A 22,533-nucleotide genomic window follows, 5' to 3' on the forward strand; every position below is an offset into this window, starting at 1 on the left:
AACTATACTTTTTTTTCCGTCGATGCAGCCTGACCTTCTGAGTTCCTCCAGCAATTTGTGCGTGTTAGTCCTTCATTTATTTTTATTTTTCTTGATCACGCAATGGTACTCTAGCTGACATTTTTGACTGCTTGCTCTTGGTGAGGAAGAGCAGGGCTGACAGATTTCTAGCACGGTAGAGACTGTTTTCTATTAAACCTTGTCTTTTTGCTTCCAAAATATGGGACATTTGTCTCCAGCTTCCTATTATTTTTGAATAAATCCTTAATTCCTTTCAATCTTAGCTGATAATTATTTGTTTTTGATTCCTCTTTTAAAACCACATGCCTGTTTTTAATACTGTGAAGAGCTTTTTTTCTCTCTGAAGGGGCTTTCCTTTTCAGACTTTAAGTAATCAATTTAATTCGTCGAATTCCTGTGTCCTTATTCGAGGACACGACCTTAGCTCTGGTTTTTCTTACCTCTGGTTCAACAAGTGGGTGTTGTTTCTAAGTGGAAGCAATCCTCTTTTCATTTACATGAGCAAATTCTCTTTTTTCTGACAAATACACTGGACTGTGAAGTTGAACTCCACAGAGAATAACAACAGAGTGCAACCAGTTAGGAGTAGTTCCCCATGTGTACAATGTTTGTGCATGACAACATTTACTAAGTGGGCAGATTATAATGATAATTACTGTGCAATATTAAGATGAAGAATCTTATTGCCCAATTTTGACCTGAGTGCTCGAGCTTACAGTGTAAATTCAATTTACTCAGAAGACCCAGAATTTACCCCACCTCTACTGTTCAGGGATTACAAATATTTGTTGGCGATTGACTTAAGAGAGTAATGTCAAATGTTAGTATTTTGCCAGAAGTTGTAGAGGTATTGGAGAACTGCAGTGACTGGTTTTATAAAAGGAAGTGTGAATATGCAAAACAAATGAAAAACTAGAGATGTTGGAGAGAGAAACAGAATTAACATTGCAGGTGGAAGAGCCTTTGTCAGCAGTGAGTACTTTAAACCGTTATATTCAGTGTCACGGGGGCATTGTTAGAATGTGATCTGCGCAAAACTGCTGCTCATTAGTTGAGCAATGTCACAGTGAGAATGTGCTGCCTTGAATTTTCAACATAATGATGGGCGCGGCATGCAGAGTGATTTGGAAGCAATTCCCCAAGGAGTACAGCATGTTCAGAAAGAGGAGGAGGGAAGCACAGTATGTGGCAATCTGAAGAAATTGCCACATGCTGCAGGGAGAAGTCCCCTGCAAGTCCACATAAAGTTGCTGAGAGTGTTTTTCTACAGCAACAAGGTGTAACGCTTCACCAGGATGGTACTGAGGTAGGCACAGGGCCAGACATAAGGACGTTGCCAACATGTAGAAGGGTCACGCTTGCTATCAAATTTTATGCTTTTGATCATTCCAAGCCAGTGCCAAAGGTACTTGTAACATTTCCCATTTTGCACCTGGCTGCCTCAGGAAGGTCACAGATCTCCTTTCCAGGAAAATGCCATTCATCATGTTTGTCTTTGGCCAGGAACAAAACACGAGGACTCCAAGATTTTTAGTGGGGTAGGATGTAAGCACCTGAGTTCACATTGTGCTGTGGGTATCATATTTATTGAAACATTCCACAACCACAGGGAGCATTATGATGGCAATATCCTCTATCTATTTTACAATCTGCCATCAATAGCTACTATTGGAGTATAAAAGTATAAATTTTAAACTTGCTATTTGCTATGCATGTACCCAATTTAGTAGGAGAATGAAATCCTAAGAATGTAGAAGACAATGGTGTGTTAATGAGAGGTAGCTAAGAGATGTAGATTAGAACATGATTAAGTCAATGGGTAGAAACAATAGTGGCAGGATGTACGTGTGATACGCAACTATAGACTATAGATATGCTAATGCAACTGGACCAGGAGATTGCTATAAAAAATGCTATGTCCAAAGGATCGGTGGGCAATCAGCGACTAGCTCAATGACTGTCTCAGCTTTGATTTGCAAATTAAAGTTTAATACTTCTTGAAGAATCTTCTGCGTCTCCTGGTCATTTGTGGGGCACGAGAAACCACGACACTACCAATGGGAAGGACAACAGGCACTCAGTCATTACCTGGATCTGGATGCTAGTGCAAAATGCAGCAAGAGACAAATTGCCATATGCAATTTCCATATTCAACCTCCACATGCAGCCCTTTGGTGCATTTGAATCTCTGCTGCATTGATTACTCTAAAGGTGTCGGAGCAAGTTTCCAAATCTCTGATTGCCTATTTTATAATTCTCACCCTGGTATTATGTGGGCTCAGCCTGTTGCCAGCAATTGCAACACAAGGTAGAGGAGTGAACTAGGAGAAGAAGGAGCAAATCGAGAAAGAAGAATAGGAAGAAAGGAATGAAACAAGGCAGCAAGGGCAAGACGACCTGTCTGGGCGGGCACTCAGTATTTGGTTGGTGTTACGTACCCCATATCTGGGTCACTTACCAGCAAAGATAGAGAGGTCCGTTGAAGTCTGATGGTACTATTTTTAACAGTATTTATTGGTAAAAATACACAAAAGTAATATCAATGCAAACATACAGATAATATACGTCGTCAATACTAACTCTAACAGTGCGGGTATGATAATAATCAATAAGAAATAAGCTCTATCGTTGTCTAGGGGATAATGTATTGTCCGATGGAAATATAAAAGTCATTAGCTCATTCAGGCTGCAGCCTTTGGTTGGAGTCAAGAGAGACAGATGTTTAAACTTGCCAGCTTTTCCTTTTTATGATGTCGATCCTTCGAGAGTTCCGTTTTTGTAGTCGGTCCTTTTAGCTAAGCTGTTCCGTGGAAGCCCGCCAATTCCTAGGCCAAGGAAAAGGACGCACGCGAGCCCCACCGGCTGTCGTTATTAAACGCTATCACGGGATTTCTAGCGTTTCTCCGGGTGCGTCTAAAGGGGCTGTTCCCCAGACCCTCTTTTATCCTTACTCACGGGGTCTCAGATGTCAATCAGGTTGAGATGATGCAATCCCTCAACCAACCCCCTTTTGATCATTCCCTGAGGGCTTCCATGAAGTACAGTACTCAATACACAACTCCGTTTCCAAGAGACAATGGCCGTTTCCCGTGGCTTTGTATCGCTGAGGGGCCAGGACATTCCAAACCCCTTTGTGGATTCTGCGTGTCTTTCTCTCGCTTCCTGGGTCTCCTGACCTGAATTAATAGCGATCTTGCGATTCTCAAAAAGGAGGGGGCTACTTTGTACCCTTCGGCCCCTCAGAGTTGGGGCACAGGCGTAACAGTTGGATACAGTCACAAATTGATAGGACTGTCATTTTAAGTGAAATTAAAAAAAAAGAACAAAACGTAAGAGATGCTGGAAATCTAGAGCAGCACATACAAAATGCTGGAGGAATTCAGAAGGTCGGACAGCATATAGCAAAATGAATAAGCAGTTGACTTCTGGGGCGAAGGACTGGAACGGAAGGATGAAGGAGTTAGAATAAGAAGGAGTACAAGCTAGAAGGTGGTAGGTGAAGCCAGTAGAGGGAGAAGGTTGGTGGGTAGTGGGGGGGGGGGATTGAATTGAGGAACTTGGTTGTGATAGGTGGAAAAGGTAAAGGGTTGAAGCAGAATGAATCTGACAGGAGAGGAGACTGAACCAATGAAGGAAGGGAAGGGAGGAGGACACTAGGAGAGGGCGGTAGGCAAGTGGAAGGAAAAAAAATTGTAAATGCTGGAAATCTAAAATTAAAGCAAATTCTGGAAAAACTTGGTAGGTGATATAGCACCTACTGAAAGGAAACAACATCAAGGTTTCAGGCTTCAGGCCAATTATCAGAGAACTTTTATTGTTAATCTGAAATGTTAATCCTGGTTCTTTCCACAGATTTGGAACACCTGTACCCAGTCTCCAGACGTGGCCATCTTCCTTTTGTCTGCCATGTTATTTCCCTCTCTCATTCCCATTCAGACCAATCTGTGTGTGGTCTCTTGCACAGTTACAATAATGAGAGCCTGAGGAGCTTCATCTTCTGCCTGGGCAATGTGTAAAATTTATCGGTTTTCCTATTGCAGTAAACAAAATTCTGGAGATCAGTGGGTCAGGCAGCATCTATGAAGGGAAATGTCTTGTTGAAGTTTTGGATTGGGAGCCTTCATCAGGACTGGGAAGAAGGAGGAGAGATCGCCAGTGTAAAAATATGGAGGGAGGGGGAAGTAAGTAGAAGTGACAAAGGGATGAAGAACATGGAATCTGATAGAACAGGACTGAGAACTACGGAATGGGGAGGGGAACTGAAGGTAGGACTATGTGGGTAATGGGCAGATAAACAGGATGGGTCAGAGGCCTGTGAGATAAGAAAATACAAAGGGGAGGATGGGGAGAAGTGGTTACTGCAAGCTAAATAAATTGATCTTCATGCCATCTGGTCTGAGACTATGAAGGCAGAATATGAGGTGCTGACCCTATAAGTGGTGCCTAGCTACAACTTGGCAGTAGAGACAGCCATGGACAGACATGTTGATGAGGGAATGGGAAGTGGAACCTTAATGATTGGCCACTGGAAATCCTGGGTGTTAAGGCAGATGGAGCAACGGTGCTCAACGAAGTGACTTCCCCCAATCTGTTCAACTTTCACTGAGGTAGAGGAGACCATAACGAAATACTGGATGCATCAAATGACACAAGTAGATCCATATTTCAAGGATTTCCTCATCTGGAAGGACCATTTAGCTCCCTGAACGGTGGTGAGGGAGGAAGTGTCCATTCCTCCCTCTGGTTCCACTACTCACCTCTTTTCCTATATTCCATGATCTACTGTCCTCTCTTATCAGATTCCATCTTCTTAAGCCCTTTGTCACATCCTCTTATTATCTCCTTTTCAACCTCCCTTCCCCCATACCTACATATCATACCCCCTCACCTGGATAAACTTATCACCTGCCAGCCATGCTCCGCCATTCCCCACACCTATTTATGCTGGTTCTCTACTCTGTTTCTTTCTTGCTCGAATGAAAAGTCTCAAGCCAACATTTCAGCTCTCCATTTCCCTCCATAGATGCTGGCCTAACCTGCTGAGTTGCTCCAGCCAAAGATTTCCAACATCTGCTGTCTGTGTCCACTCTGCTTTCCAATTGTTGCGTTACTGCTATCTGAAAGAGGGGTATATAAGGGTAGAATTAAAGTGATAAATTATGGAGCAAAAATATGAAGTGCATGCTTGAAACTAACTGTGGCCTATAATCAGAAGAGATTGTGGGATTAGCAGGAAGTGTGTGCAGGGCGATTAGTGTGGACAATTAGTTGTGAGGACGATTAGTACCAGCTGGTTGCTGGAATGTGTCTGCAGTACAAATTTAACGCGTGGCCTCTGCTGAACCAAAATGCAAGGGTAAATCAAGCATCATGATCCCAGGGCACATTTTCCAGCACAATCCACTTCAATGCTTTCTTGCTTTAATTTAAATTCTGAATCATTGTTGGCATGTTCATTTACTTATATGCCACATTTGAGATCGTTTGGGGCTAAAGACAGAAGGTCAAATTAAATATTACGGTAGATCAAAGTCAAAATCAATTTTAACTGTGTGTTCCTCATTTCAAAGTAGTTGGAAGCCTGAGTCTGAGATAAGGGTTAAAATATTAAGTGTCTTTTAAGAACAATGGTGTTCTGTTACTGCACGTAATGAACCCTGGACGTCAATCTCCTGCCCAGTCAACTTTCTCTTTCACCTGCTTCTATGACTTACCTAATTGCTCTGGACATTTCCTGCTGCTCCTCTATGTTGCGTTTGTCAAGGTGCCACACACAGCACCATAGGCATGACTAGATTATCTGTTTTAGGTGTTAAATACTAGCCATGAGGCTAGAACACAGTCCTTCTCTCCTTCAGCGTAGTGCCTGGGCATCCTTTACATCTAGTGACCTTAGCAGACCGGATCTTGGTTTAATGTGTAACTTGAAAGATCTGCTGCGTTATCCCAGCAGATTTGGCCATGAGTTGAAAATCACGGATTGAATCAGTCTTCTATCTGACACATTATTGCATTGAATTAATGAAAGTAGAATGTGGAGCCTTTCCTTTAGTTCTCCTACCTGCTGCTGCAAATTCACTTTGATTGCTACATTCTGTGGAGCTTAAACATGGAACATTAGGTTAACAGTTTGATTCAGCCGCATGTCATGATGAAGAACGTAATCTATTAACTTGCTTCCGATGTTAGATAGTTTCAAGGGCTTATGTTATAGTCCAGCAATTTGACCCACTGCTCTACCCTCCAGGCGAAGCACAAAGAAATTATGTTATGCTATGGAGCAGACGCCAAGGGAAATGCAAACGTATGATGTGAATTCCTTCTTGGTGTGAAGCCGTTTCCTACCACAGTGGAAATTATATCAGGTATAAATCATTTTTTGGAGCTTTTGGAATGTGACTCTGGGAACAAAGATAATATTTTAGCCAGCAGCTGAAACTGACCTGCCTTTGGTCGGAAAGGAGGGGCAGTATAAATCTTGCAATAAACGTTTTGGAAGCCACTTAGAAAGAGTGAATCTTTGGTAGCTGATTAGAGAGCATTTATGCCTCAGCAACAAGCAGCCAAATAGCTTATTGGCAAGTGATTATTATTGTAGGAGGAAATATAATCAGACAGTGATGGTGTGAAATTTTGAAGCCAAAGACTTAATGTTATTTGCAACAATTCTGTGCACTTGTTTTACTACATAACACAAATGAAGTTTTCTTATAACAAATAAATCTCATCATCATCATCATTATATGCATGTAGTAAGACGTGGGCAATCGTGGTCCCATGACTATGATTGCCCTCGGCAAATTTTTCTACGGAAGTAGTTCACCACTTCCTTCTTCTGGGCAGTGTCTTTACAACATGGGTGACCCCAGGTGTTACCAATACTCTTCAGAGATTGTCTGCCTGGCACTAGTGGTCGCATAACCAGTTCTTGTGATATGCAGCAGCTGCTCATATGACCATCCACCACCTGCACCCATGGCTTCACGTGACCCTGGTCAGGTGCTAAGCAGGAGATACACATTGCCCGAGAGTGACCTGCAGGCTATTGGGGGAGGGGGGGGGGAAGAGCGTCTTACACTCCCTTTGTTAGAGATGTATCTTCACCCTGCCACCCAAAAAAGTAAATAATAAACCATTTTGAATAGCCCAAATATGGATGTAAAGCACTGACAGTGTTACAGTTTATATTATCATATGCACTGCAGGTTGGCAGTGTTTACTCCAGTTGCTTGTTTGCTACTCATTTATATCATGGACGCTGAAAAGTGTATTATTTTCCCAGAAGAACAATTTTCAAATGCAAAGCTTTTAAGAAACTGATTAAATTATTAGTTCCTTAAAAACAAATGGAAATAAACGTGACAATTCTTTGAAATGAATTTACACACCAGTAAACACATATACCAGTCCTCATCAAGGGATCAGCAGTGGAAAGAGTGAGCAGTTTCAGGTTTCTAGATGCCAACATCTCTGAAGATCTATCCTAGGCTCAACATATTGATGCAATTGCAAAGGAGGTATGAGAGTGGCTATATTTTGTTAGGGGAGTTTGAGGAGATTTAGTATATCACCAAAGACTCTCACAAATTTCTACAGATACACAGTTGAAAACATCCAAGCTGGTTATATCACCATCCGGAATGGAGGGGCCACTGTGCAGGATCGGAAAAAGCTGCAGGAAGCTTCAAACTGAGCCAGCTCCATTGGGGCATCAACCTCTCAGAGTTGAGGACACCTTCAAAAGGCAATGCTGGAAAAGGTGGCATCCATCATCAATGACCCCTATCACCCAGGACATACCCTCTTTTCATTGTTATTATCAAGGAGGAGGTATGGGAACCTGAAGACACACTCATCGTTTCAGGAACCGTTTCTTCCTCTCTGACATCAGATTTCTGAAATGACAATACACCCATCAACACTACCACAGTCTTTCCCTCTTTTTTTGTACTACTTAAGTACATTTTCTTTTTTTACATATTTGTTGTAAATTATAGATTTTATTATGTATTCCAATGCGTTGGTGCCGCAAAACAACAAATTTCATGACTTGTGCCAGTGATATTAAACATGATTCTGATACTACTCTTCTTTAATAGATGCATAGATCACTGAAACCATACCACAATAATTCCCACAATTCAATTTCTTTAAAGTACAGATTCATTCATTATTTAAGCAAACATGACAAAGATTTTCTGCATTCCAAATAAACATTGACAGTGGTATGATGCACGATTTGTTCCTTTATACAAGGCTTTGTCTCCATAATGCTTACTGAAGCAAGTATTAATCCACTTCAAAATGAAATTGTTTGTTCTCGAGATTGCCTGCCAGAAATTGCAGAAAAAGGATGGTAAATACCATTGAATAACTGAACCTGTGTCTGGAACAAGTGTAAACAAGAGAAAGCCAATGGAATGCAAGTACCAGAAGAGGAGAGCGAGCAAGAAAATCAATATTCCATTTGTAAGCCTCTCTCAGGTTGATCTTGCGACTTTGCGAGCACACTGTTGTGGCTTTGAATGAGCCAAACAGAGACCAAAGCTATAGAGGTAAAAGGTCATTATTTGGCAATAGTGGACATTTGGTAGGTGACTTGATGGAGCAATTGCCTACTTGAACCTATCAGTGGAATCTTTAAAAAATCTCTCTGAAGAAACTTCCTAAAAGCAAAGTACTGTACATCGAGTTTTTTTATACAAAGCTAAACATGTTCAAACTCAAAGCTAACAATGAGAAATTAATATTCCTGACAAAGGGTCTCGGCCCGAAACGTCGACAGCGCTTCTTCCTATAGATGCTGCCTGGATGCATATACAATGTGTTCCACCAGCATTTTGTGTGTGTTGTTGTTTAATGGGAAATTAAATATATTTCCAATAGTTGCAATTACATAGATGATTTCAATTTTTTTTGAATGTATGCAAATGGTTACATGAAATTGCTCAATTGCAAAGAGAGCATATCTCAACTGAAAAGAACTCATTGGAATATTAAGGCCGGCTGTGTAATAGCATCCACTCTGGACTTTGAGGCAAGTGGTCCCGGGTTTGAATTCTGCTAGTTCCTTGCACACTTCCCATCTGTGCTGGGTGGAGTGTTGATCTAGCAATACAGCCCTGTAAAAAACAGACGGAAGTCTAAAGAAATGGCAAGGTTACTGCCTGATGTGCTACAATGCATGGAAAGGGTCAACAATTTTTCCATGAGTTGCAAATCATTGATTATATCAGTCCTCTGTCTGACACATTATTGCATTTAATTAGTAAAGGTGGAATGCATTGGAATATTAAGGCACCTGTGTTGGCAACCTTCACACCTGACTAGCCTTCCTCAACAAGAATGGCTCTCCAATTGGACAAACACCTCAAGTATTGACTGAACAAAGATGTCTTATTTTTTTTATTATGTATCCCTAATAAGATTTGATCAGGGACCTTAAGGCAAAGGAATCCTGAGGAGACAGTGATTATAATATGACAGAATTTGTCATGAAATTTGAGAAGAAAAAGATAAAGTCAGATGTATCAGTTTACAGTGGTGAAAGGGTTACAGTGCAGAGGGATGACAGAGAAACTGGCTGATGTTGATTGGAAGGGGACTCTAGCAGAGATGACTGTAGAACAGCAATGGCTGGAGCTTCTGAGGGCAATTTGGAAGGGACAGGAGAGGTACATCCCAAAGCTGAAGAAGTATTCTAAAGGGAGGGTGAGGCAACCATGGCTGCCAAGTGAAGTCAAAGACAGCATAAAGGAAAATGAGAGGGCATATAACATAGCACATTATATGTCAATGAGTTGGACGATGGAATTGATGGCTTTGTGGCCAAGTTTGTGGATGATATGGAAGTAGGTGGAGGGGTGGGTAGCCTTGAGGAAACAGGAAGTCAGCAAATGGACTTAGACAGATTAGAAGAATGGGCAAATAAGTAGCAGATGGAATATAGTGTAGGGAAGTGCATGGTCATGCACATTATTAGCAGAAATAATGGCATAGACTATTTTATAAATAGGGAGAAAATTCAAAAATCAGAAGTGTAAAGAGACTTGGGAGTCCTTGCAGGTGAGGAAGGCAAGTACAATGGTAGCATTCATTTCAAGAGGGCTAGAATATACAAACAATGGTGTGATGCTGAGGCTTTATAAGGTATTGGTCAGACCGCACTGTTGTGAGCAGTTTTTTTGCCTCTTATCTAAGAAAGGATTTGTTGGCATTGGAGAGGGTCCCGAGGAGGTTCACGAGAATGATTCCGGGGGGATCTCATCAAAAGCTAATAAATACTGAAAGGCCCAATACGAATAGAATAAAGGATCAGCGATTGAACAAGTTGGGTCACACAGTGACATAGTGAGTAGAACAGCTGCTTCACTGCCCCTTAGTGCTGTCTTTGCAGAGTTTGCTCGTTCTGTCTGTGAAAACACAGGCTTTCTCCAGGAGCTCTGGTTTCTTATCATATCTAAAAGAGTTCAGGGTCAGAAGGTTAATTGATAATTCTAAGTTTCTCCTGGTGAGTAGGTAAGTAATAGTATCTGGACAGAGGTGATAAGAATATGGTGACTGATTGCATTCATTTAGGATTAATACAAAAGGCTGCTTGATGGTTAGTACAGACATGGTGGGCTGAAAGGCCTGTTTCTATTCTGTATGAGTCAGAGATTTCAAATAAACTGAGTTTGCAGAAATTGTATCAATTCCACTTTCCAGAATGGAAACAATGTATCATCAGTATTCTCAGTACCATGTGTTCCCAGATTTATCTTGACTTTTCAACATCAGTCATAGGTTCTCCTAGTGAGAAAAGTTCCTATTAACATTGTCAAAGAAGGAAAGTTATGTTCTGCAACCTGTGATGCTGTTTTGGCAAGTTAATGACAGTGGAAGATAATTAATTGACCATGAATATGCATGGTTCAGTTTCTCAAAGAGCACGATAACAACCATCCTCTCCCAAACTACCTTAACTGTGGTTAAAACACTTCCATGAACAATCTGTGCAGAAGAAACTGGTGCTTGTGTATCTAACATTTTCCTGGGTAATTTTTGTTTGTAGCGAATCTAAGTCTGTCGAAAACAATGGTTGGGTCATAACTAGAGAATTACATCCAGTTCTGTTCACCATATGTTTGGAAGAATGTGAAAGCTCTGGATAGTGTGCAGAAAATGTTTACGGAAGAGCTCCCAGAGATGACCACTTCAGGCTCTTAGTCTAGACTGGAGAATCTGGGGTTGCTCTGCTTTGAAGAAACAAGTTTCAGAGGAGGCATAATGGAGAAATTCAACATCACGTAGAGTTAAGTGATAATATGAAGCTGATCTGATTAATAGATTAATTTATCTATCTATCTATCTATCTATCTATTTATTTTCACATTTAGCAATTATTTTCATATTCAGCAATATAGCATGGAGTAGGCCCTTGGAGCTGCACTGCTGGACAACCCCAATTTAACCCGAACCTAGTCATGGGGCAATTTACAATTACCAATGAACATACCCGGTACACCTTTGGACTGTGGGAGGAAACTGGAGCACCCGGAAAAACCCACGCATTCCACGGGGAGGATGTAGAGAGACTCCTTACAGAGGACGCCAGACTGAACTCCAAATTCCTACACCCTGAGCTGTGATAGCATCCGGTTAACCGCCACACTAACATGGCACCCTTGAGAACCAAGGGGGCAAAGATTTCAAACTTTGAACCAAATATATAAGAGGGCTGTGATAAAAACTTTATAACTTTGATGGTAATCAGGATCTGGAATTTATTTACTGCATGGATAGATGAAAGAAGAACCAATCAATGCTTTTGAAATATGGTTGAATAGGACATGAACAGAGTGTAATATGAGTACAATGGGCAAATGAGACTGACAGAATTGTTCTGCAGGGAGTTGATGTAGACTTGACGGGCAATTTGATTTTTTTTTGTGCTTTTGCAGTTTTATGACTCTACTCTGACAAACTTAATACAGCCTATGCAAATATTGATACCATATTTAATAAAATGTAATTAATAAAAGCAAGAGATTATTTTCCATTTTTTATTTAATTAAAAAAACTAAATGGCTTGCAATTCTATGGTGCAATTTACAATTTACATACTCTATAATGCCAAAGAAATTTACGGTCAATGAATTACTTTAAAACGTAGGCATTGTCAAAATACAGAAAATATAGTGTCAAATCTGTGCACTGTGAGCTCTCATACTAACTAATGAAATGATGACTGCAAAATCCAGCTTTGGGATTTCCACTGTTAAATAGTGACCACTGTTACGAATGAGGAGCAACTCTGATGGGCAGAAGGGTGCAAAGTCGCCCCCCCCCTTTTGAGAATCGCAAAATTGCTATTATTTCGGGTCTGATACCAAGGAAATGAGAGAGATAAACAGCTCACGTCAGTTAATGAGAGAGAGACAACGCAGAGATACACAAAAGTGGAATGTCTCCTCCTAACTAAAGCGGAACGGAACCACTGATTACTATTATTGTCTCTTGGAGAAGGATTGTGTATTGAGTACTGTTCTATTCATTGAAACCCCTCAGAAGTGTGGTCTGGTTGAGGGATTGCATCATCCCAACCTGATTGACACCTGAGACCCCGTGAGTGGGGATAAAAGTAGGGTCTGGGGAAACACCCCTCAGACGCACCAGGAGAGACGCTACGAGACCGGTGGGGGCTTGTGTGTGTGTCCACCCTTGCCTAGGTGACGAGTCCGCCACGGAAGAACGGTCTAGCTAAAGGACGGAGGGGTCATACGTGAATGGCCACAACAACAACACATCGACGGATCAAGATCGTAAAGGAAAATCGGCAAGTTAATAGCTGTTACTCCCTCTCTCTCTCCAACAATTGCAACACAGCGATCAACAACTACCGCAGCCTTCATGAACTGAACTGAACTTTATATTTCCATCGGACAATTCATTATCCCCTAGACAACGATAGAGCTTATTTCTTATTGATTATTATTATACCCGCACTTTTAGGTTTAGTATTGATGACGTATATTATCTGTATATTTGCATTGATATTATTTTTGTGTATTTTTACTAATAAATACTGTTAAAAATAGTATCACCAGACTCCAACGGATACTCCTATCTTTGCTAGTAAGATACCCAGTTACAGGGTTCATAACACCACAAAGAAAGGATTTTGCTTTTGGAAATGTTGTACATTAAAAGTAGGTATAAAATAAATTCCTATATCATTAGCTGAATAAAAATGTTTGGCAACTTGGCTGTGAGATGAAGCTCAGTTTTGTTTTATGGAATATAAATTCTTTACTGCTGATGATAGTTAAAGTGAGCAGAATATCTGACTTTGATGAAAATAAATTGTGGAAAAACATTAAAGTACTGTATGTTGTGCTAGTCAAGTCCACTGGGTTTTTTTACGTATGGCCAGTTTTGCATGAGTATACCTTTTTAGTGATACAATTTCCTGAGACACTGAATGAGTAATCACATTTGTAAGAACTTTGGTCACAAGTTAATGAGTGCCTGTTGGGAAGATGAATATCTTTGGTGAAAGAAAAGGAAATATTTTGGGACTCTGAATTAAACCCAGAGCATGGTGCACATGCAAAGCAAATCAGGCAGCATCTGTAGAAACATAGATTATTGCATTGAATGAGATTCTTGATCCAAGAAATACTTTTATTTTGTAATCTTAAAAGTGCATTTCAATATAAAGCTCAATGTATCCACTATCTAATTATTTCCAAACACTAATAGCTTGGCATCTGTCTCATCAGATACAGTTTCCTTCCCTCCTTTAAACCGACTGTGTTTTGTTCCCTGTACTCCCTTTGAACTAACTGAGTTCAATGTAAAATTTATTAGGCAACTGTTAAAAAATAATGTGCATTAGAAGTGTGTTGCAGTATTAATAGTTGGAATATCCATCTGTCAGAAAATGATCCGCCAGTTTAGCACCAGCAAAGTTCTGAGGGTGCCAGATTATTTGTGTTTTCTATTGAATTCCATGGAATGTAAATAAATGTGTTCTCAATTTTTTTTGTTTCCTAGAAGAATTCACTCACTTTTGTCCATACTTTGCTATCAGTGCTACAAATGATGCTGGTTCTTATTTATGCACAAAAAATTGCAGTATTTTCAGGTGAACAAATGTGACTTAAATGTCAAAGTCCAATTTTTTTAAAGAACCATACTTTCTCATGAGTGTGAAAATTGCTGGCATCTGAGCATTTACTGGCCATCCCAGGCTCCATCCTGAATTCATCAGCAAATTATTCCAGAGGATAGGTAACACACAAGCACATTAGTGTGTTTAGGCTCATTTATACCTGGTGAGGATGGCAGATTTATCTTACTTGGGGCATTGGTGAATAACTTGGGCTTTCACAATTACCCAGCAATTTCACTGACTCCTCCTTTCATACCCTCATAGAATGCACTCTATTGATTATTGATACTTGTTTTTATAACCCTAACTTTCTTAATCTCCTTCCATTTAAATTCACGAGTTGCCTTGGTGGGACTTTAAGTCACAATATAAATAGTGCAGACCTTTGGACTCCAGTCTCGTAAATAAATCACTCTGACATAGTATCGACTACGGTACAAGATCCACTGTGCTGCTATTGATCAAATGATATCTCATAGTCTGGCACAGCACTGATATGTACTGAAGGTACCAGACTTGTAAATATGGTCTAAACTGAGCATACCAGGCTCCAGCAGGACTGAAATTAAACAAAGAACCTGATTTGGAGCATCTTAAAGGCTACGTATATTTAGTTAACCTCTGATTAACTTTCAGAGTATTTTTTAACAAGATGCAATGATCAATACTTCTGGAAGGTTCGGAACTTCTGGATTTAGGCACATCAAAGGTGAAGAAATGGCAATGTATTTCCAAATCACTGTAGTATTTGACTTGCAGGGGAATCTGTGGGTGTCCACATGTGAATGCTGCCTTTGTCCCTCGAGGTGGTAGAGGCTGTGGTTTTGGGTTGTAGAGTTGAAATGGTCTTTGCTCCTCAAAATCTGCCCGCTTGTATCCTCTGTTGCAACCACTCCACCCCTAGCAGTAATGTCTTCAGTTGCAAATGACCTAAACTCTTGAAATCCATCGATAAGTAATTCCATTTTATTTCTTTTTACACCCTCTGGAACATAATCTATTTAACTAAAACTTTAGGTTTCGGTCAAATGTTGCTTGATAACACATCTATAAAATGATTAGTGACATTTTATTTATTCTTATAGTGCTATACAAATGTACTGCAAGTTGTTGTTTGCAAAAGGAATATAGTGCACCACAGGCTCAATGCTTTAAAATGTCTGGTCGGGGGCAAAAACTGCCAAAATTGATAAATAGGTTTATTATTGTCATCATACTCTATCTCCTAAAGTTTAATGAAAAACTTTTGTGTGCCATCCATATACATAATTACATCACATCAATACACTGAAGTAGTACAAAGGAAATGCAATAAAATAATATAGAAGGAAGTGTAATGATTACAGAGACCATGCAGTGCAGACAGACAATAATATGCAAGGCCATGATAGGTAGATTGTGAGGTCAAAGGTACACCTTATTGTATAAAGGGACCATTCAATAGTCTTAAAAATGTCTGATAGAAGCTGTCCTTCAGCCTAGTGGCACGTGCTTTCAGTCTTTTGTATTTTCTGTCTAATAGGATGGGAGAGAAGGAAATATGCTGGAATGGGTGTGGGTTTTATTTACGTTGGCTGTCAATTGTGGTAGGGCTGACATGCGACATGGGCTACAAACCAAAGTCAGGAAGTATCACCAACCACAGCACGCCACTTTCTTCATTCCATGCGTGCTTTGAACAGAAGGGAATGGAATGACTTTTACAGAGCTGAAGTCAGTATTCCGTCTGTACTGAGCTGATGAAATTATCTGTATGGTATGCAAAAAAAAGCTTTTCCCTGAACTTTGGGACATATGACAATAATAAACCAATTTTCCTGCCTGTTGCTATAAGAGCATAATACCATAAGACATAGAATTAGGCCATCGGACCATGGACTCCGCTCTGCCATTCCATCATGGCTGAGTTATTATCCGTCTCAATCCCATTCTCCTGTCTTCTCCCTGCAACCTTTGACACCCTTGCTAATCAAGAACCTAACAACCTTCACTTTAAATATACCCAATGGCTTGGCCTCCACAGCAGTTTCTGGCAATTAATTCCACAGATTTGCTACCCCCTGGTTAAAGAAATTCCTCCTCATCTCTGTTCTAAAAGCACCTCCTATTCTAAAGCTGAACCCTCTGGTCCTCGGCTCCCCCACTACAGGAAACATCCTCCTCATGTCAACTCTATCTAGGCCTTTCATTATCCAGTGTGATTCAATGAGATCCCCCTCCCCACTTCCAGATTCCAGCAAGTACAGACCCAGAACTATCAAACATTCCTTATAAGTTAAAGTCCAAAACTTTTAAATAATTGGAAATATGATACATCATATTCCCACTGTGCCTTATTGGATAATGTTCCCACTTTCAGCTATTGATCAGATTACACCTCAGTTCTTTAAACTCAATGCAACCCAGCTGTCTGAGCCCCATATTCTTTACTGAACTCAGAAGCCAGGCTACAGTCCAATAAAACTTGCCTGCGAGCTCTCTCAAGGCTGGCGTGTCCTTTCTGAGGTTGGGGCCAAAAATCAAAGACTATTCTTTAAATTGGTTCTGATCAAAACACTGGACAACTGAATTATAGCCTCTCCATTTGGAACACAGCAACTCTGCGATAAAAGTTAAGCCTTGCTGACTCTTTTTTGAGTATCCCTCTATTCATCTATTTGAATTTGTGTGCGGCGTGGTAGCGACATGGTTAGCACAATGTTTTTCAGTGCTAGTGTAAGATCGGAATTTGATTCCCACTACTGTCTGTAATGAGTTTGTCCATTATCCTGTGATAATACTTTGGTGCTCCAGTTTCCTCCCACGTCCCAAAGGCATACGGTTAGGGTTAGCGAATTATGGGCGTACGTTGGTGCTGAAAGCCCGGTGACGCTTCAGGCTGCCCATCACAATCCTTACTGATCTGATTTGACATAAGTGATGCATTTCACTGTGTGTTTTAATGTGCATGTGACAAATAAAGCCTATCTTTATCTTTAAAGATCTTTAAAACTTTGAATATTTGCACTTTAAAGTTTATTGTCTGCTTAACAGTATCCGATTTATATGACATTATATACCTCTATAAAGCCCTGCTTAAGAACATACTCATTGTCTTTGTACTGGAACGTGCAGTGGGGTATTTTTAGAACATAGGGCATAGAAATCTACAGCATATTACAGGCCCTTCAATCCAAATGTTGAGCCAATCATGTAACCTACTCCAGAAACTGCCTAGAATTATCCTACTGCATAGCCCTCTATCTTTTTAAGCTCCATGTACCTATTTGAGTCTCTTAAAGGACCCTATTGCATCTGCCTCCACCACCATTGCCAGCAGTGCATTTCATGCATCCACTACTTACTGTGTGAAAAACTTACCCCTGACATCCCCTCTGAACCTACTTCCAAGCACCTTAATACTATGCCCCCCCTATGTTAGTCACTTCAGCCCTGGGAAAAAGCCTCCGGCTAAGCACACGATCAATGCCTCTCATCATCTTATACACCCCAATCAGGTCACTTCTCATCCCCCATTGTTCCAAGAAGAAAAGGCCAACTTCACTCAACCTACTCCCATAAGGCACACTCTCTAATCCAGGCACCATCCTCGTAAATCTCCTCTGCAGTCGCTCTATAGTATCCACATCCTTCCTGTGGTGAGGTTTTAGTTTAGCAGTTTTTCTGCTAATGCAGTGTGTTCTGTTAGTTGAGCTTCATACACTAGTGTTCTGGCTTCAGCTGAGATAAGGAAGATTTGCTCAGGCCAGGAACGTTGTGTCAGCCATCTGGGCTTGTCTGTCCAGTGGGATGTCAGGGAACATTCGAGAGAGCTTGGGGGGAGAATCAGGTTTCTGAAGGACAGTAGTCTGGCTTGGGGTCTTTTGTTAGGAGGTGTGGAGGAGAGCACAAGGAAAGAGGCTTGGAGGGTCCCACCCAAGGGGGAGACCCTATTGCAAACAGTGCTTTGTGCAGACAAAGGGTTTCAAAGGAGTAAGTGCCAATACTCCTAAGTTAGCCAGTTCATTTGAAATGGTCTTTGAGGTAAGTTTGGCTGGTCTCCTTCATGCAGAACATGGGTTCAGCATGTAAGTAATCAAAGGAAAGCATTTTGACTACTCCAGAAATGAGCTGCAGCAGTTATGTGCACATTTAGCCTGGTTTAACTGTACAGAGCCCTTGTCTTTTCTTCCCCTATTAACTGTTTGCTAAAGTTGAAATACCTGTAAAACTACTTCCACTTTAATTTTATGATGGTGCAAGTTCTATTATTTCCAGGCGAATGATAACTTGGCATGGGGCAGCATTTACACAGCATTTGCCACAATTTTCAATCCCTCGTTGAAACATTCCATCTTTCCTGTTTGGTTGAATCCTAATCGCACTGACCCTAGATGTGTGTTGCTTATTGAAGATGACCTTCTCACCATTACACATGCAATACTGAGTCATGTGGCTGTTAGCCAGAGTTAGCTAACAGGCCAAGTTTGTTACGAGGCACGGTGAGAGGATTACAGCTGCATTGATTGTAGTCTAGCAATCACATTTGCTTCTGTTTGCTTGCATATAAATTTAACAGTATGATGCACCATCAATAAATCTCCGAGACGTGAGGTGAGATATAGGCTTTTATTGACTGGAAGAAAGAACAAGCAGCAATTGACCACCATACTACATCCTGGAGACTGAGAGGCAGGGCTCAGGCTCCAATTGCCTTTGTACCGGGGTCTGTGGGAGGAGCCACGGTCAGTGGGAGGAGCCACAGGAGCAGTCAGCCTGGGTGGGGGGTGGGGGGGGGGGGGGAGCGTGTCCAGACAGGTATATGTAGTTCACCACACAGTATAATTGCAAAGAAGATAATAATACAAGATGGTATTTAATACATCAAAAGTAATTCACAAATTCTGAGCTTACAGATACTGCGCAGATAGCTGAGAGGTGACATTTGCAGTTGAATAACAAGGGCAGCAAAGCATTGCTACAATTGTGTGCAGTTTAATGCATTGAGCTGTGTGGTGTGGTGAGCTGTCTCACCAAGTAGCTGGTCTGTGCATTGTAACCCAAACAGAAATCAGCAACCTGTGCCTCCCTACTCTCCAACTGCATCACCCGTGGTACGGGTCGAAGGAAGAGTTTAATTCTGCCACCTGTGGACCAGCCTATCCTATATTCCTGGCTGTAAAAAGTTTCATGCTGAATGGCAAATGAACTTCCACACTCATTAGTATCCTGCACTGAAGCTCTATTTCTCACTCTTATGTTTAAACTATGCTTTAATCATAATTACATAGTTAAAGAATCAAAGGATTGTAATTAATTTATTTATTTAGTGATGCAGTGCAGGTAGGCCCTTCTGCCCTTTTGAACCATGCTGCCCCAGCAACCCTGAAAAACCCAATAATTAACCTCATCATGGGACAATTTACAATGAACAGCTAACCTATCTGGTATATCCTTGGACTCATGGGAGGAAAGCAGAGGATCCGGAGAAGATCCACCCATTCCTCAGGGAGGATGTGTAGACACTCATTACAAAATGGCACCAAAATTGAACTTCAAGCTCCAGAATGCCCCAAGATAACCATCACGCTACTGTGGAGCCTGGAATTACCTTCATTCACTCTATCAAGCAAATCTAACGTTTACTGAAAGGCTTCCTCATACGTCAACACATTGCTAATGTTTCAACTCTAATTGAAACATCTGATGTGACATTATCAGTGCCAAGGTGCCTCGTGGCAGGTATCCACTAGGTCCTATGTGAGAACCAAAACATTAAGCTTTATTTTTCACATGTACATCAAAAAATACAGTAAAGCTTTGGTTGCCTCAAATCAAGTCAGCAAAGATGTGTTGAGCAGTCAGCAAGTGTCACTTTCAGCACCAACATAGCATGCCGACAACTTACTAACTCTACATCTTTGGCATGTGGGAGGAAACTAGAGCACCCAGAGGAAACCCACACAAACGCACAGGGAGAACCTGATACAGACAGCTTGAGAATCGAACCCTGATCTTACAGCTTTGTAAAGCATGCACTAACGGCTAAGCCACCCTGCCACACACTGTAGCATCTGAAGACAAAAATACAACTGCAGATGCTGTGGATCAAAGAATACGTACACAACGCTGGAAGAACTCAGCAGGTCAGGCAGCATCCGTGAGAAAAGATCCTGATGAAGGGTCTCGGCCAGAAACATTGGCTACTCTTTTCTCACGGATGCTGTCTGACCTGCTGAGTTCTTCCAGCGTTGTGTACGTATTCTTCGTGGCATCTGAAGTAAACTTCAGTTCCTCAACACATTACTACTGGATCTCGGGCCAGGAAAGACAGCGGCATTCAGCTGTGGACATCGCTTGGCACTGGAAGACCAGCAAGGTTCAGGCAGACTTTATCTGAGTTGATGGTCTTCTGACTACAGCTGATATTTGTCTAGATATAGTCGTCTGTGAACTTTCAACAAAACATGGCAATTTATGAATAACCTCAATGGAAAGTGAAATAGCTCACCATAACACACAGTTCAATGAATTAAACAGCAAACAAGTGTGGCATTACTTGGTTGTCCTTGCTATTCAACTGTAAATGTCATTCCTCAAAATTATCTAAACTATATTTGTTAGGTCAGTATTTGTGAATTACTTTTGATGTAGGTATTAAATAACAGCTCAGGGTGGAGGAACAACACCTTATATTCCATCTGAGTACCCTCCAACCTGAATGCATGAATATCGGTTTCTCCTTCTGTTGAACAAATTACCTCTTCCCCCTCCCCTCCACAATCATTCTTCTATTCCACACTCTGACCTTTCACTTCTTCTCACCTGCCTATTATTCCTCCACGAGTCTTGTCCTCCTTCCTTTTCTCCTGTGGTCCACTCTTCTCTCCTATCAGATTCCTTTTTCTCCAGCCCACGACCTTTCCCACCCACCTGGCTTCACCTGCCACCTTCCTGCTAGCCTCGCTCACCTCTCCCCCTCAGATGTTAATTCTGGCATTTTCCCCACCCCCCAGTCCTGAAGAAGGGTCTTGGCCTAAAACATCAACTGTCTTTTCCATAGATGCTACCTGACCTGCTGATCTTCTCCAGCATTCTGTGTACCTTGCTCTAGATTTCCAGCATCTGCAGTACCTATTACTACCTTGTTTTCTAGTTTCATATGGTGAAGTTTATTTGAAAGCATACAGAAGCAAATGTGATTGATAGACTACAATCTATACAGGTCCAGACATCGTTGGGAAGCATGTAACAGAAAAGAAGGAGGCTAGCAAGCACTGATGTTGAAACTCTAGCTATGCATAGTTATTGGTGCAATAAAGTTAATTATCAGGCAATGTGGCTGTAACTCCATCAGAAGGGGATGGGGGAAGTATAAATTAATTTACTCCACCTTTCAGATTTTTAATGGGAAGCATTTTCCACATTATGGGCAGGATTGCTGATTAAAGATGTCCTGAGAAATGTATTAATCTAGAAGTACTAACAAACTGAAGCATTTCAATCCCATTGGGATCTGCAAGGAGATTGTAAAACATATCATGATCAGAATTTCATTTGGTACTTATGATGTGCAGCGTTTCATTTTAATATAAATGAATCCATTCATTAAAAAAAAGTACTTGATTCATCACTAAGAAAGCAATTATCATCTCATATTTGTTGAGCTGTATTTCTTCTGAGCTAATAGTCTTATATCTTTTTTATTACTATCACTTCCTTTCTCTTTATACTAAAAATTTAAATAAAATAGCTAAAATGATCAACCATTTATAAAAAGATCAAAACCACGAAATTAAGCTGAATTATTGTTTTACCCAACACTGTAGATGTTGATTAACTTCTAATTTGCACAGCAAATTGCTAGCATATCTTTTTAGAATGATTCTTACTAATGAACTATGTAGCTGGTGCAGTACATCCATATATCATAAGTGTTGCTCATGCACTTAGGAAGTAAGCTGAGAGGCAACTGATGATGTCAGTTCTTCTCAAATAGTACCATTCTTTTTAATTTTGGAAATGATGCTGGAGAGGTAGTAATGGGGACCGAGGAAATGGCAGATGAAGTGAATAAGTATTTTGAATACTTCACTGTGGGAAACACTCGCAGTATGCCAGAAGTTTAGGAGACCCTGGGGTAAAAAGGCTCTTGGGAGACTGAAAGGTCTGAAGTCCTTCTAAGTCATTCAGACCAGATGGTCCACACACCAGGTTTCTGAAAGAGATGGCTGAAGAGATTGTGGAGGCATTAGTAATGATTTTTCAAGAATCAATTGATTCTGGCATGGTTCCAGAGCACTGGAAAATTGAAAATGTCACTCCACTCTTTAAGAAGGGAGCGAGGCAGTAGAAAGGAAATTATACGCCTGTCAGAG

The sequence above is a fragment of the Hemitrygon akajei genome, chromosome 22 (genome assembly GCF_048418815.1).
Source record: "Hemitrygon akajei chromosome 22, sHemAka1.3, whole genome shotgun sequence".
NCBI lineage: Eukaryota > Metazoa > Chordata > Chondrichthyes > Myliobatiformes > Dasyatidae > Hemitrygon > Hemitrygon akajei.